The sequence below is a fragment of the Artemia franciscana genome, chromosome 7 (assembly GCF_032884065.1).
Source record: "Artemia franciscana chromosome 7, ASM3288406v1, whole genome shotgun sequence".
Classification (NCBI taxonomy): Eukaryota; Metazoa; Arthropoda; class Branchiopoda; order Anostraca; family Artemiidae; genus Artemia; species Artemia franciscana.
Window position 1 is genome coordinate 28,307,425 of NC_088869.1, and position 13,177 is coordinate 28,320,601.

A 13,177-nucleotide genomic window follows, 5' to 3' on the forward strand; every position below is an offset into this window, starting at 1 on the left:
GTATATTTACAAAAGGAAAAACATAACAAGAGAAAAATATTACAACAATCAAGGTAACAAGGGGAACTGCCGAGGTTTCATCTTTGCAAAATCGTCAACAAGCTGGTCGTAGTCTAACTTTTTACTAAATCCTTCTCTCCAAACATCAAAAGGAGGTGACTGAGAGGATCGTCTCCTGTTGTAGACCGCAGGTAGTTTTTCACTATTTCTAGGCTAGAAAACAAACGCTAATTCCTCGCTGTTGTCACAGGAAGTGTGGCAGCAATACGAAGTACTTTAATTATTTCTGAGTAAGCCACTGGTAATGCCTGAAGATGGTCGACAATGTCTAGGAAGTTTTCTGGCTTTTTCTCTTCATCGAGCAAGAAACGCTTGGCAATACCAGCTTGAGATTCGAGAAGAATGTCGTCGATATCCAGCTCGCCGTAAAGAGCAGAGAAACGCTTGAGCAACTCTGTGTCCATATACTTGGTCGAGCTTGGATCCAAGGCTTCGAGTGTGCTCAGCACTGGCAAGTTATCTGTAAACCTTCTTTCAAATTCGGCTAGTAGACGGTCAAAAGTCTCGGAGTACTCTCGCTTCATTTCATCCACCAAAGTAGTAGTCCGATTTCCAGATTGGATGAAGTTCTTACCTAGCGTCGAAGTTGTCACAAATTGTTTCAGATGCTTGGTGATCTTTTGAGTTTTAATGCAAATGGCTATTAATACCTTTATATTTACCTAACTAAAAAGTTAATAGGCTTAATGATGTAAAGTCTTCTACTTATCTCTGTGCTCTCGTCTTTAGAGTCTTATGGTAGCGTTGGCCTACAATCCGGGGTTTGACCGATAGAGGATGTGATGCGTCTCTAACTTTCATAAGGTTTATGTGTCGAGCATAAAAATGTTTATTTACTTATATGATACAGTTAATGTACATGAAACGAGGACAGAAACAGAATAAAAACTGAATCAAGTAATCTAGAACAGTGGCTTATATTCACTAAAACAAGGAAATAAGCATCGAAACATTTTACAGGAACTGGCCTATTTTAATCTGTCAACTTAGAGGAATTACTGCAAATATTCAGAATTTATAATGTTAATATAATCATCCATCTAGGAAATGGGCATATGACAGAACTTGAAGCTTGTATTATGTATCTAAACTACTTTCAAAAATTACAATGATTAATAGCAAATAGCGTAATTACCCCAAGGATCGTCAGGTAATTACGCTCTTTGGTTAATAGGCGTGCAGTAATTTCAAATCAATTGGACAGAATGGATTATGTTGGACATAAAGGATTATTATGGCCGGCAAAGGGCCCTTTGTGGTGGAAGCTTGGGCCCCCTGGAAAATCTGGGGTGGGCATTTGCCCACCTCTGACCCCCCCAAATGGCGTCTCTGGTGAAAAGGTTTTTCAGCACTTTAAGAAACAAAACAAACACTACACAAAACAGAAAGAGCAAGAAACTAAAGCAAACGAGTAAGGCCTCTGTGGGCGGGGAGATACATATAAGTAGACTGGGGTATTTTTCCAGCAAGCTCCGTCAGCTTCGACCCAATATCCGGGAAACTATAAACAGATATGAAGCTCCTATTCCTATACCATGGAGGTAGATACAATAGAAAACGGGAAAACAGGAAATAATAAGAGCGAATTGAACTGATATCTTTCTTATGAAAAATAGGGTAAATACCAGAAAGAAACAAAACCGAATGATCTGTAAAAACCGAGTATAATTTAGCAAGAGACTTTCTTTTGTATCTACCTCGGTTAGCAACAATTTTAGAGTAACTTAATTGGATTTTCTTCTTGCAATCAGCAACAGCGAGAGTCCGTAAGGATTTTAGTGTTTTACTAACATTAATTCCCAGCCACCGAAATAAAGAAACCGACGGGATAGAAAAAGATCCACAGATTAGAGGAGTAGTGATATTACTATTAAATGAAAGATATTCACACTTTGAAAGATTAAGAGAAAGTCCAATGGCATGAAGTTTAGACGCTACTGTTGAAACAGACAAAGAGAGCCCTTTTTTAGTCCTACTGATCAAAAAATATCATCCGCATAGGCAAGATAAGAAACATTTACAGAATTAAGGATGCAAGTAGGTGGGACAGAGGAAAGGACATATGATATACAAAGTTTGAAAATAGAGGGGGAGAGGACAGCACCTTGCCGGACCCCACATCGTTCTGGAATTTTACTTTTTGAAACCCTCATATCCGTTTTAATCGGCAAAAAGGAATTTGAATACCAATATCTAAGAAGAAAAATTACCGATATGTTGATACCGTGACTGGTAAAAGCCAGTGCAACTTCTGAAGAATGTAGGGGAATGCCTATTATGAAACCTTAGTCCAATGATTTATTTTTATTATCTTAGTTGGAAATTGATATTAGCTGTGTTCCTTAGTAACGAGCAAACTAACTGATGATACTCTGTTTTTTTCCTATGTCTGCTTTTTTTATTCGCTGGTGACTTCTTTCACCCATATTCGGGCTCATTAATGGCTAGTTTTTCCTCATCACTGTAGACTCCCCAAAACTTGTTCAGGAATCAGGTTCTAGTAAGAAGTAAGTGGGACATGGTAATTAGGTGAGACCAAGAATCTCCCTTGTAGGTGCAACACCAAACCAACACCAAACCCCAGTGAGTAAAAATCAGACACTATTAGGAGCGCAGAATACGTGCCTATTAGTTGAAAGCTGAGTTTTAATAGTAACAAGTGATATAATGATCTGCTGCCAAATTTGGGTTTCGTTTGAACACTGAATTCAAAATATAAACAAAAGAAAATTCTCATGCGAAATCTCATGTTTTTCAAGTTTCAACGTTCTCATGTTTTCTCATGTTTTTTTGCTATGATAATATGTTTTTGACAATTTTGAAGTGGAAGCCCTGACTCGGATAACTTTCTTTCACCTCAGTCTGGATGTGTAGAGTACCGATTTGCTTGTAGACAACTTAAAACTGGATACCCTGAGAGGTCACTTCTATGTATGAGATAAGTTTGTCCAAAGTGTTTCAAAGCTATTTAAAATTTGACTTATCACATGCTTGCATCCGTTCTGCTGATACGAATCCTCTTTTCGCTCGAAATAATTTCTCAGGCACCTTGTCCCATGGCACTGAGAATAGACTCCGAAATAATTCAAGCGAAATTCTGAATGGAAAAAAGAGAATGAACAAGTGTCACTAAGTAGCATTACAATTAAAACTATTTTCTGTTTGCGATTCCCCTTCCTTCTAAAATGAAAAATTTCCCTCCTTTCTTGCACAGAATAATCGAAGCCATAAATGGATTGAAGAAAACCAAAAGGCCTAAAAAGAAAAAAAAACAATAATTTAGCTCGCCTTTTCCTTAAAACATCCAAGATTGCTTCAAGTTTATCAAATATTAAGAGTTCACATAAACACTAGGCTGTGTTAAATATTATTTTTACATTACTTACAATGTTGAATATTGTTTCACATTATTATTTTACATTAGTATAATTAACTCCATCGAGGATTATAAAATTTCTTCCATTCCAAACGCTATACCAAGGATTTCGGAGGCCAAATTAGCTAGGGAAACATCAATGCCTTAAAAATACATGTGGTTAGAGCTTTCTCTTGCGGCAAAATAACAGTATTGTTAAATAGAGGCGAAGAAGTAACGGCACCATGCATAATACCTATTTTTACTGAAATTGAAGCAGTAAGTTACACCGTACAAGGCGGAACAGCGATCTTAATGCTTTTTGCTTTATTTTGCTTTTTTTTTGCTTTGCTTTGCTTATATTGCTTTGCTTATATTTATTATTTTGCTTTGCTTATATTTGCTTTATTAATGCATTTTGCTTTTTATACGTAGCAGGTGTCACTTTGATGACGGAAGTGTAAAATCCACGCTTATAAGCGGTCAGAGTACACCTTATTTTCATGAGCATATAGAAGTAAATTAGCCATCAAATGGTGAGCATGGTTGGGACCTACTCTTTCGTAAAGCCGAACTGTTCGTCTGGTATATAACACTTATCAAATATCTCATAAGTAATTAATAAATCATACAATTGGCACAAAACCAGCGGTAATGTAATCGTCCTAAAAGAAGAACATTGTTACGCGAGATTTCCCCATTTAATACCGTCTTTATTAGTAGTAAAAAGCCTTTGGTCTTTCCCGATCAGCTTGATATAGTTTCTGATTTGTTCAATACTGAACTAATAATAGAAAGCCTTTGGTCATTCTCGACACGTTTTCACGGAGTCTCTAGATGTCCCCGCATGGCGCACATATACTATCAGCTTTTCAGGGGGTAACTCGCCACAAGGTGTACCAATACCTTGTTTTAAGGGGCGCTAGCACAATTTTCTTGTTTCTAACTAAATATGACACCATTTTCTTGTTTCTATGCCCCCACGTAGAGTTTTCTATATATCTCTTTGTTGGCGTGTACTTGGACCCCCTAAAAAGACCACAGGAGCTATTGTATGTTGTTACTGAAATAAAGATCTCTTTGTTTTCCCCCTAGACTGACTATTTCTAAGCCATTAATTAGCCTAGGAGGTACTACTTCTTGTTATTTGAATGCTGGATTTCCTACCAAACATTTTGGGGCTACTCGTCATATGGTATGCCTGTTTCGATTTCAATTGAATTTTCTAGCAACCCCATACATACATTTTAACATGATTGCTTTGCCATTTTTTGGATCTAATATGTATAATATGGGTTTATCGGGTGCTGTGAGTCGAAGCAAATTGAGTCCCCCGTTCGCATTCAAATTCAGTGGATATTGTCCGTCATGCATCGACCCAAAATTAATCCCATCCTTCATCCCTTAGTTCTATGACGATCTACCTTAGTTCTGCTTTAAGGAATAATGTATGGACGGATAGATGACAGACTTACATATCAACAAGTGAAATGGCATCATTTTTATACAATCCAAAAAAGGGTTTATGCCAGATTCCCTTCTCACCCGGACCATCTGTCTTGACTGTTTCTACAATTCACCATGTCTTGGTGCCTACAACTACTAAAATCAACTGAAAATCAACGAACTCGATCTCGGCCTTGGGCATTGACCTTCTAAACTTCTAGCCCTTTACGCCCCACTCTTTACGCTAAAGTTTTCTTTATTATTTTAAAAAGTAGAGCTGTGAGAAAGGGTTAAACTTTAACGTAAAGAGCGGGGCGTTTAGGAGGGAACAGCCCCTTCCATATACGGAGAAATTTCTGTTCGTTTTAAGCTTTAATGTCACTCCTTACTTTCAGTTGAAAAAACTTGTTTTTTATTTAATTCTTATACATGAGATTAGTGAGTTCAATATATTTGTCTGGTATCATGGCTTAGCAGTAGCTGCAACCTAGAGAAGTTCGAACCACAGCCCATAGTAAACAAAAGTTGGAAGCACTTTTTGAAAAAAACCTGCCTGACGAGAAAAATTGCAATTTGAAATCGAACCACGAAACGCATCAGTTTATTTTGTTGAGTCTTAAAAGAAAAAGTTTATTACGACAAAAAAATTATGGTGATTTTGAAAAAACGCAAGAAAACCCTCAAAAAATGATATTAGAACAAAATAAAGAGTGCACCATTGGAATCAGCTTGGTCAAAAACCTTGCATAGGTTAACTAAAGTCCTCCAACTTGAACACCAAGGAAATTCACCTTTTTGCATGGGTAGCACTGATGTATTTCCTTTTTTCGTCAGAGATAGGAGGTGACTAGAACATTCAGATGGAAATTGAATTTTTTATTGCCTTTTTTAAGAAACCAAAAACAAAAGGACAGCTAGCCCTCTCCCTTAAAGCCGTCCAATCTAGAGTTTGAGATAGCTATTTTGTTCAATATACTTCAAAGACTCAAAAACTGGTTTTGATGATAATATGGCCCTTCATAGTCGCTCTTTACGCTAAAGTATTTTTAGTAATTTCAACTATTTATTCTACAGCCTTTGTGATTCAGGGGTCAATCGTAAAGAATTGGGACAAAATAAAAGCTTTATTGTAAAGAGAAAGGTATTAACGAGGTGGCGAACACCCTCATATACATAATAAAAACATACGAATACAGAAGTTCGTTACGTAAATTAATATTTGTAAGTTATGTATATTTTTTACTAATAAAAATGTTCGTTAAAAATAAAAAAATCTAGTTGCCTTTTTAAGTAACCGAAAATCGGAGGGCAACTATGTCTCCTCTCTCATCCTCTTTTTTCAAAATCATCTGACAAAAACTAAGAGAAAGTCATTTAGCAAAAAAAAAATTAACACGCGAATTTCGTTTTAATTATTCATTTACGGAGAGCCAAAATCAAACATGCCTTAATTCAAAAACGTTCAGAAATAAATAAAAAAACTATTTCTTTTAAACTGAAAGTAAGGAGCGACATTAAAACTTAAAGGGAACAGAAATAACTCCGTGTATGAAAGGGGCTGTTCCTTCCTCAACGTCCCGCTTTACTGTTTTGTTATTTACTGTTATTCCTTACAATCTCGGCTGTATGCTCCTGAGGAGCCTCATCTTCATCAATAGAAGTCTTAATTCCTGACTCTACCTTAGAAATTATTTTTGAATAAGAAATTGGTGTTGGAAAACAGAATTTAAAACTCTTCGACAAAACTGCCTCTTGTTGACTAAGAGGTTTAGACGAAAAATTCTTAGTGGCAGGACCTAGACAAAAACGAGGATAAAATATATCCGAATCCTGGAACTTCTCAAACAAAAGTCTATCGAAATTTTCAGCCAAACAAACCTTTGTCAAATGAAAATCATAGTGAAAAGATCTAACGGTCATTCCCTTAATTCTAAGAAAAATGTCAGATGGAAGGTTATTTCCTGAAAAGTTTTCGATAAAATTTAAGTCTTTGGATAACTTATAACATCCTTGTTAGTGCTCGGAAGTCACGTGATTTAAAGCCATGAGGCTTAATTTGTTTTTTTAATTTTGATTCATTTTCTGTGTCAAAATGGGTATTGATTCTAAAAGGCTCAGGGATCACTGATTCCTTCATGCAATATTTTAAGAAAATTTTCTGATTTAGCAAATTTGCTTTTTCTAACACAATATTAAGCCTGTTTATGATTTGATCAGAGTTAGTTAATTCCAACTATATATATATATATATATATATATATATATATATATATATATATATATATATATATATATATATATATATATATATATATATATATGTATATATCTATATATATAAAAATAAGTTGTCTGTCTGTCTGTGGATCAGGTGACGTCATGTTTCTGTGTTGACTGACGTCATGAAATTAGTTGTCGTCATTTTTGCTTTGACGGTGACGTCATTAGACCGAGACAGAGGGAATATAAGTGACGACCGGGAACCTCAAAGAGAAATTACAGACTGGGACACCCGGACACAAATCACGACCGGGACACAGGGAATATAAATGACGACCGGGACACAGGGACACAACTACAACGGGGACGCCGGGGGCACAGGCGGGATATATAAATGACGACCGGGACACAGGGATTGTTCGAATAGAAATTACAGACCGGGACACCGGGACACAAATGACGACCGGGACACCGGGACACTCAAAGAGAAATTACAAACTGGGACACCGGGACACAAATGACGACCGGGACACAGGGAATATAAATGACGACCGGGACACAGGGACACATCATTAGAATAATGTGGTATAGATCTGAATACGGATTGTTTTTCCCATGGACAATTATATGTTGCATGTTCAAGAGTCAGTAAACCTGACAATCTATTTATATGCACAGACAATGGGACAGCGAAGAATGTTGTATATTCGCATGTTTTACGTAGTTAAAAACATATATTTATATCTATCTCTATTCACAGGTGGGACACAGGGACACAACTACAATGGCGCGTAACTAATATGGCGCGTAACGACTTACGCGCGCGGGGGGGGCTTGGGGGGCGCGAAGCGCCCCACCAACTAGGTGTTGGGGTGGCGCGAAGCGCCACCCCAACAGCTAGTATATATATATATATATACAGTGTCCCATATGGATATATATATATATATATATACTAGCTGTTGGGGTGGCGCTTCGCGCCACCCCAACACCTACTTGGTGGGGGCGCTTCGCGCCCCCCAAGCCCCCCCGCGCGCGTAAGTCGTTACGCGCCATATTAGTTACGCGCCATTGTAGTTGTGTCCCTATGTCCCACCTGTGAATATATATATATATATATATATATATATATATATATATATATATATATATATATATATATATATATATATATATATATATATATATATATATATATATATATATATATATATACTAGCTGTTGGGGTGGCGCTTCGCGCCACCCCAACACCTAGTTGGTGGGGGCGCTTCGCGCCCCCCCCAAGCCCCCCCGCGCGCGTAAGTCGTTACGCGCCATAATAGTTACGCGCCATTGTAGTTGTTTCCCTATGTCCCACCTGTGAATATAGATAGATATATATATATGGTTTTAACTACGTAAAACTTGCGAATATACAACATTCTTTGCTGTCCCATTGTCTTTGCATATAAATAGATTGTCAGGTTTACCGACTCTTGAACATGCAACATATAATGGTCCATGGGAAAACAATCTGTATTCAGATCTATACCTCATGATTCTAATGATTGCCCTTGAGCTTTGTTGATGGTGATTGCTAATCGACCATTCCCTGTCCCGGTGTCCCGGTCGTCATTTACATCCCCCTGTTTCCCCCGGTGTCCCCGTTGTAGTTGTGTCCCTGTGTCCCGGTCGTCATTTATATTCCCTGTGTCCCGGGTCCCGGTCGTCATTTGTATCCCGGTGTCCCGGTCTGTATATACATTCGTTTTTTAGTTTTGTTTTTCTCCTTTATTTTTTTCCTTTTTTTTTCTTTTTTAGCTTATTTAGATTTTTAGATTTTTTAGTTTTTTTATTAGTTTTTAGTTTTTTTTTCTTTTTAGTTTTTTTGTCCCGGTCGTCATTTATATCCCCCTGTTTCCCCCGGTGTCCCCGTTGTAGTTGTGTCCCTGTGTCCCGGTCGTCATTTATATTCCCTGTGTCCCGGTCGTCATTTGTATCCCGGTGTACCGGTCTGTATATACATTCGTTTTTTAGTTTTGTTTTTCTCCTTTATTTTTTTCCTTTTTTTTTCTTTTTTTTATACTCCCTGTGTCCCGGTGCTTTGTTGATTGCTAATCGAACATTCCTTTTGTCCTGGTCGCTTTCTCTTTGAGTGTCGTCATTTATTTTTTTCTTTTTTAGTTCTTTTAGTTTTTACCTTTTTTAGTTTTTTTTAGTTTTTAGTTTTTTTAGTTTTTTACCTTTTTTTAGTTTTTTTAGTTTTTTTAGTTTTTTAGCTTTTTTATTTTTTTTATTAGTTTTTAGTTTTTTTGTAGTTTTTGCCTTTTTTTTAGTTTTTTTAGTTTTTTAGCTTTTTTATTAGTTTTTAGTTTTTTTTGTAGTTTTTGCCTTTTTTTAGTTTTTTTTAGTTTTTTAGCTTTTTTATTTTTTTTATTAGTTTTTAGTTTTTTTTGTAGTTTTTGCCTTTTTTTCTCTTTGAGTGTCGTCATTTATTAGTTTTTGCCTTTTTTTCTCTTTGAGTGTCGTCATTTATTAGTTTTTTCCTTTTTTTTTTTAGTTTTTTATTGGTTTTTACCTTTATTTTAGCTTATTTTTCAGTTTTTTCCTTTTTTTTAGTTTTTTTTTATTTTTTATTTTTTTTAGTTTTTTACCTTTTTTTAGTTTTTTTAGTTTTTTTAGTTTTTTAGCTTTTTTACTTTTTTTATTAGTTTTTAGTTTTTTTTTGTAGTTTTTGCCTTTTTTTAGTTTTTTCAGTTTTTTTTTAGTTTTTTTTTGTAGTTTTTGCCTTTTTTTAGTTTTTTTAGTTTTTTAGCTTTTTTATTTTTTTTATTAGTTTTTAGTTTTTTTTGTAGTTTTTGCCTTTTTTAGTTTTTTCAGTTTTGACGTCACCTGATCCAGTTTTTTCAGGTGACGTCACCTGACACATCCATCCACACATCCATCCACAACTTATTTTTATATATATAGATATATATATATATATATATATATATATATATGTTTTTAACTACGTAAAACTTGCGAATATACAACATTCTTTGCTGTCCCATTGTCTGTGCATATAAATAGAATGTCAGGTTTAACGACTCTTGAACATGCAACATATAATGGTCCATGGTAAAACAATCCGTATTCAGATCTATACCTCATGATTCTAATGATTGCCCTTGAGCTTTGTTGATGGTGATTGCTAATCGACGATTCCCTGTGTCGCCATCGTCATTTATATATCCCCCTGAGCCCCCCGGCGTCCCTGTTGTAGTTGTGTCCCTGTGTCCCGGTCGTCATGTCCCGGTGTCCCGGTCGTCATTTGTGTCCCGGTCTGTATATACATTCGTTTTTGAATTGGTCTTTTTTAGATTTTAGTTTTTTACCTTTTTTTAGTTTTTTTTCTTTTTTTAGTTTTGTTTTTCTCCTTTATTTTTCATTTTTTTTTCCTTTTTCATTTTATTTTCTTTTTTATTTTTTTTAGCTTTTTAGCTTTTTTAGTTTTTTATTAGTTTTTAGTTTTTTTTCTTTTTAGTTTTTTTGTAGTTTTCACCTTTTTTTTAGTTTCTAATTTTTTTTACTTATGTCCGGGTCGTCATTTATACTCCCTGTGTCCCGGTCGTCATTTGTGTCCCGGTGCTTTGTTGATGGTGATTGCTAATCGAACATTCCTTGTGCCCCGGTCGTCATTTGTGTCCCGATGTCCCGGTCTGTAATTTCGTCAGTCGAAAACATGACGTCAGTGGACACAGAAACATGACGTCACCTGACAGATCCACAGACAGACAACTTATTTTTATATATATAGATATATACATATATATATGTTTTTAACTACGCAAAACTTGCGAATATACAACATTCTTCGCTGTCCCATTGTCTGTGCATATAAATAGATTGTCAGGTTTACCGACTCTTGAATTGTCCATGAATTATCCTTTGAATCGTCCATGGGAAAAACAATCCGTATTCAGATCTATACCTCATGATTCTAATGATTGCCATAAAAATAAGTTGTCTGTCCGTTACGCCAGATTATATCTTCTATATATATAAAAGAAAACAAACTAGAATGCAAAAACTGGAAATTGCATAAATATTTCGAAATATTTTGACAATAGATAAAAGTAATTCGAAAAAGAAAAATGGTAAAAAACTAAAAAAAAACTAAAAAGAAAAAACTAAAAAAAAAATTAAAAAAATTAAAAAAAGAAAAAACCTAAAAAGAAAAAACGTAAAAAAAATGAAAAAGATAAAAAACTAAAAAAAAAAACTAAAAAAGCTAAAAAACTAAAAAAAGAAAAAACTAAAAAAAAACTGGGAATTGCACAAATATTTCAATATATTTTGAAAATAGATTAAAGTAATTCGAAAACCTTAAAACAGATACCCCAAATTTTGATGTTTAATTTAAATTGTTGGAGCTTTAGCATGCTTGGCACGTAAAGATTTTTCCAAGTGTCAATGTTAGAATGAACATTGAGAAATTGAAGAAAACAAATCAATAAAAAGAAGAAACTAAAAAAAGAAAAAACTAAAAAAGAAAAAAAACTAAAGAAGAAACTGTATCTATATATATAAAAATCTATATATATAAAAATAAGTTGTCTGTCTTTTATGTCTGTTACACTATGTCTGTTACGCCAGATTATATCTTATCTATATATATAAAAATAAGTTGTCTGTGTGTGGATCTGTGGATGGATCAGGTGACGTCACCTGAAAAAACTGGATCAGGTGAGGTCAAAACTGAAAAAAACTAAAAAAAGGCAAAAACTACAAAAAAAACTAAAAACTAATAAAAAAATAAAAAAGCTAAAAAACTAAAAAAACTAAAAAAAGGCAAAAACTACAAAAAAAAAACTAAAAACTAATAAAAAATCTAAAAAACTAAAAAAACTAAAAAAAGGCAAAAACTACAAAAAAACTAAAAACTAATAAAAAAAATAAAAAAGCTAAAAAACTAAAAAAACTAAAAAAACTAAAAAAAAGGTAAAAAACTAAAAAAACTAAAAACTAAAAAAAACTAAAAAAAAGGAAAAAACTGAAAAATAAGCTAAAATAAAGGTAAAAACCAATAAAAAACTAAAAAAAAAAACTGAAAAAACTAAAAAAAGGCAAAAACTACAAAAAAAAACTAAAAACTAATAAAAAAAGTAAAAAAGCTAAAAAACTAAAAAAACTAAAAAAACTAAAAAAAGGTAAAAAACTAAAAAAAAATAAAAAATAAAAAAAAAAACTAAAAAAAAGGAAAAAACTGAAAAATAAGCTAAAATAAAGGTAAAAACCAATAAAAAACTAAAAAGAAAAAAAGGAAAAAACTAAAAAAAATTTTCATCTAAAAATAAAAAAAACTAAAAAAGGTAAAAACTAAAAGAACTAAAAAAGAAAAAAATAAATGACGACACTCAAAGAGAAAGCGACCAGGACAAAAGGAATGTTCGAAAAAAAAATAAAAAAGCTAAAAAACTAAAAAAACTAAAAAAAGGCAAAAACTACAAAAAAAACTAAAAACTAATAAAAAAGCTAAAAAACTAAAAAAACTAAAAAAAGGCAAAAACTACAAAAAAAACTAAAAACTAATAAAAAAAATAAAAAAGCTAAAAAACTAAAAAAAACTAAAAAAACTAAAAAAAGGTAAAAAACTAAAAAAACTAAAAACTAAAAAAAACTAAAAAAAAGGAAAAAACTGAAAAATAAGCTAAAATAAAGGTAAAAACCAATAAAAAACTAAAAAAAAAACTGAAAAAACTAAAAAAAGGCAAAAACTACAAAAAAACTAAAAACTAATAAAAAAAGTAAAAAAGCTAAAAAACTAAAAAAAACAAAAAAACTAAAAAAAAGGTAAAAAACTAAAAAAAATAAAAATAAAAAAAACTAAAAAAAAGGAAAAAACTGAAAAATAAGCTAAAATAAAGGTAAAAACCAATAAAAAACTAAAAAGAAAAAAAGGAAAAAACTAAAAAAAATTTTCATCTAAAAATAAAAAAAACTACAACGGGGACACCGGGGGAAACAGGGGGATATAAATGACGACCGGGACACCGGGACAGGGAATGGTCGATTAGCAATCACTATCAACAAAGCTCAAGGGCAATCATTAGAATCATGAGGTATAGATCTGA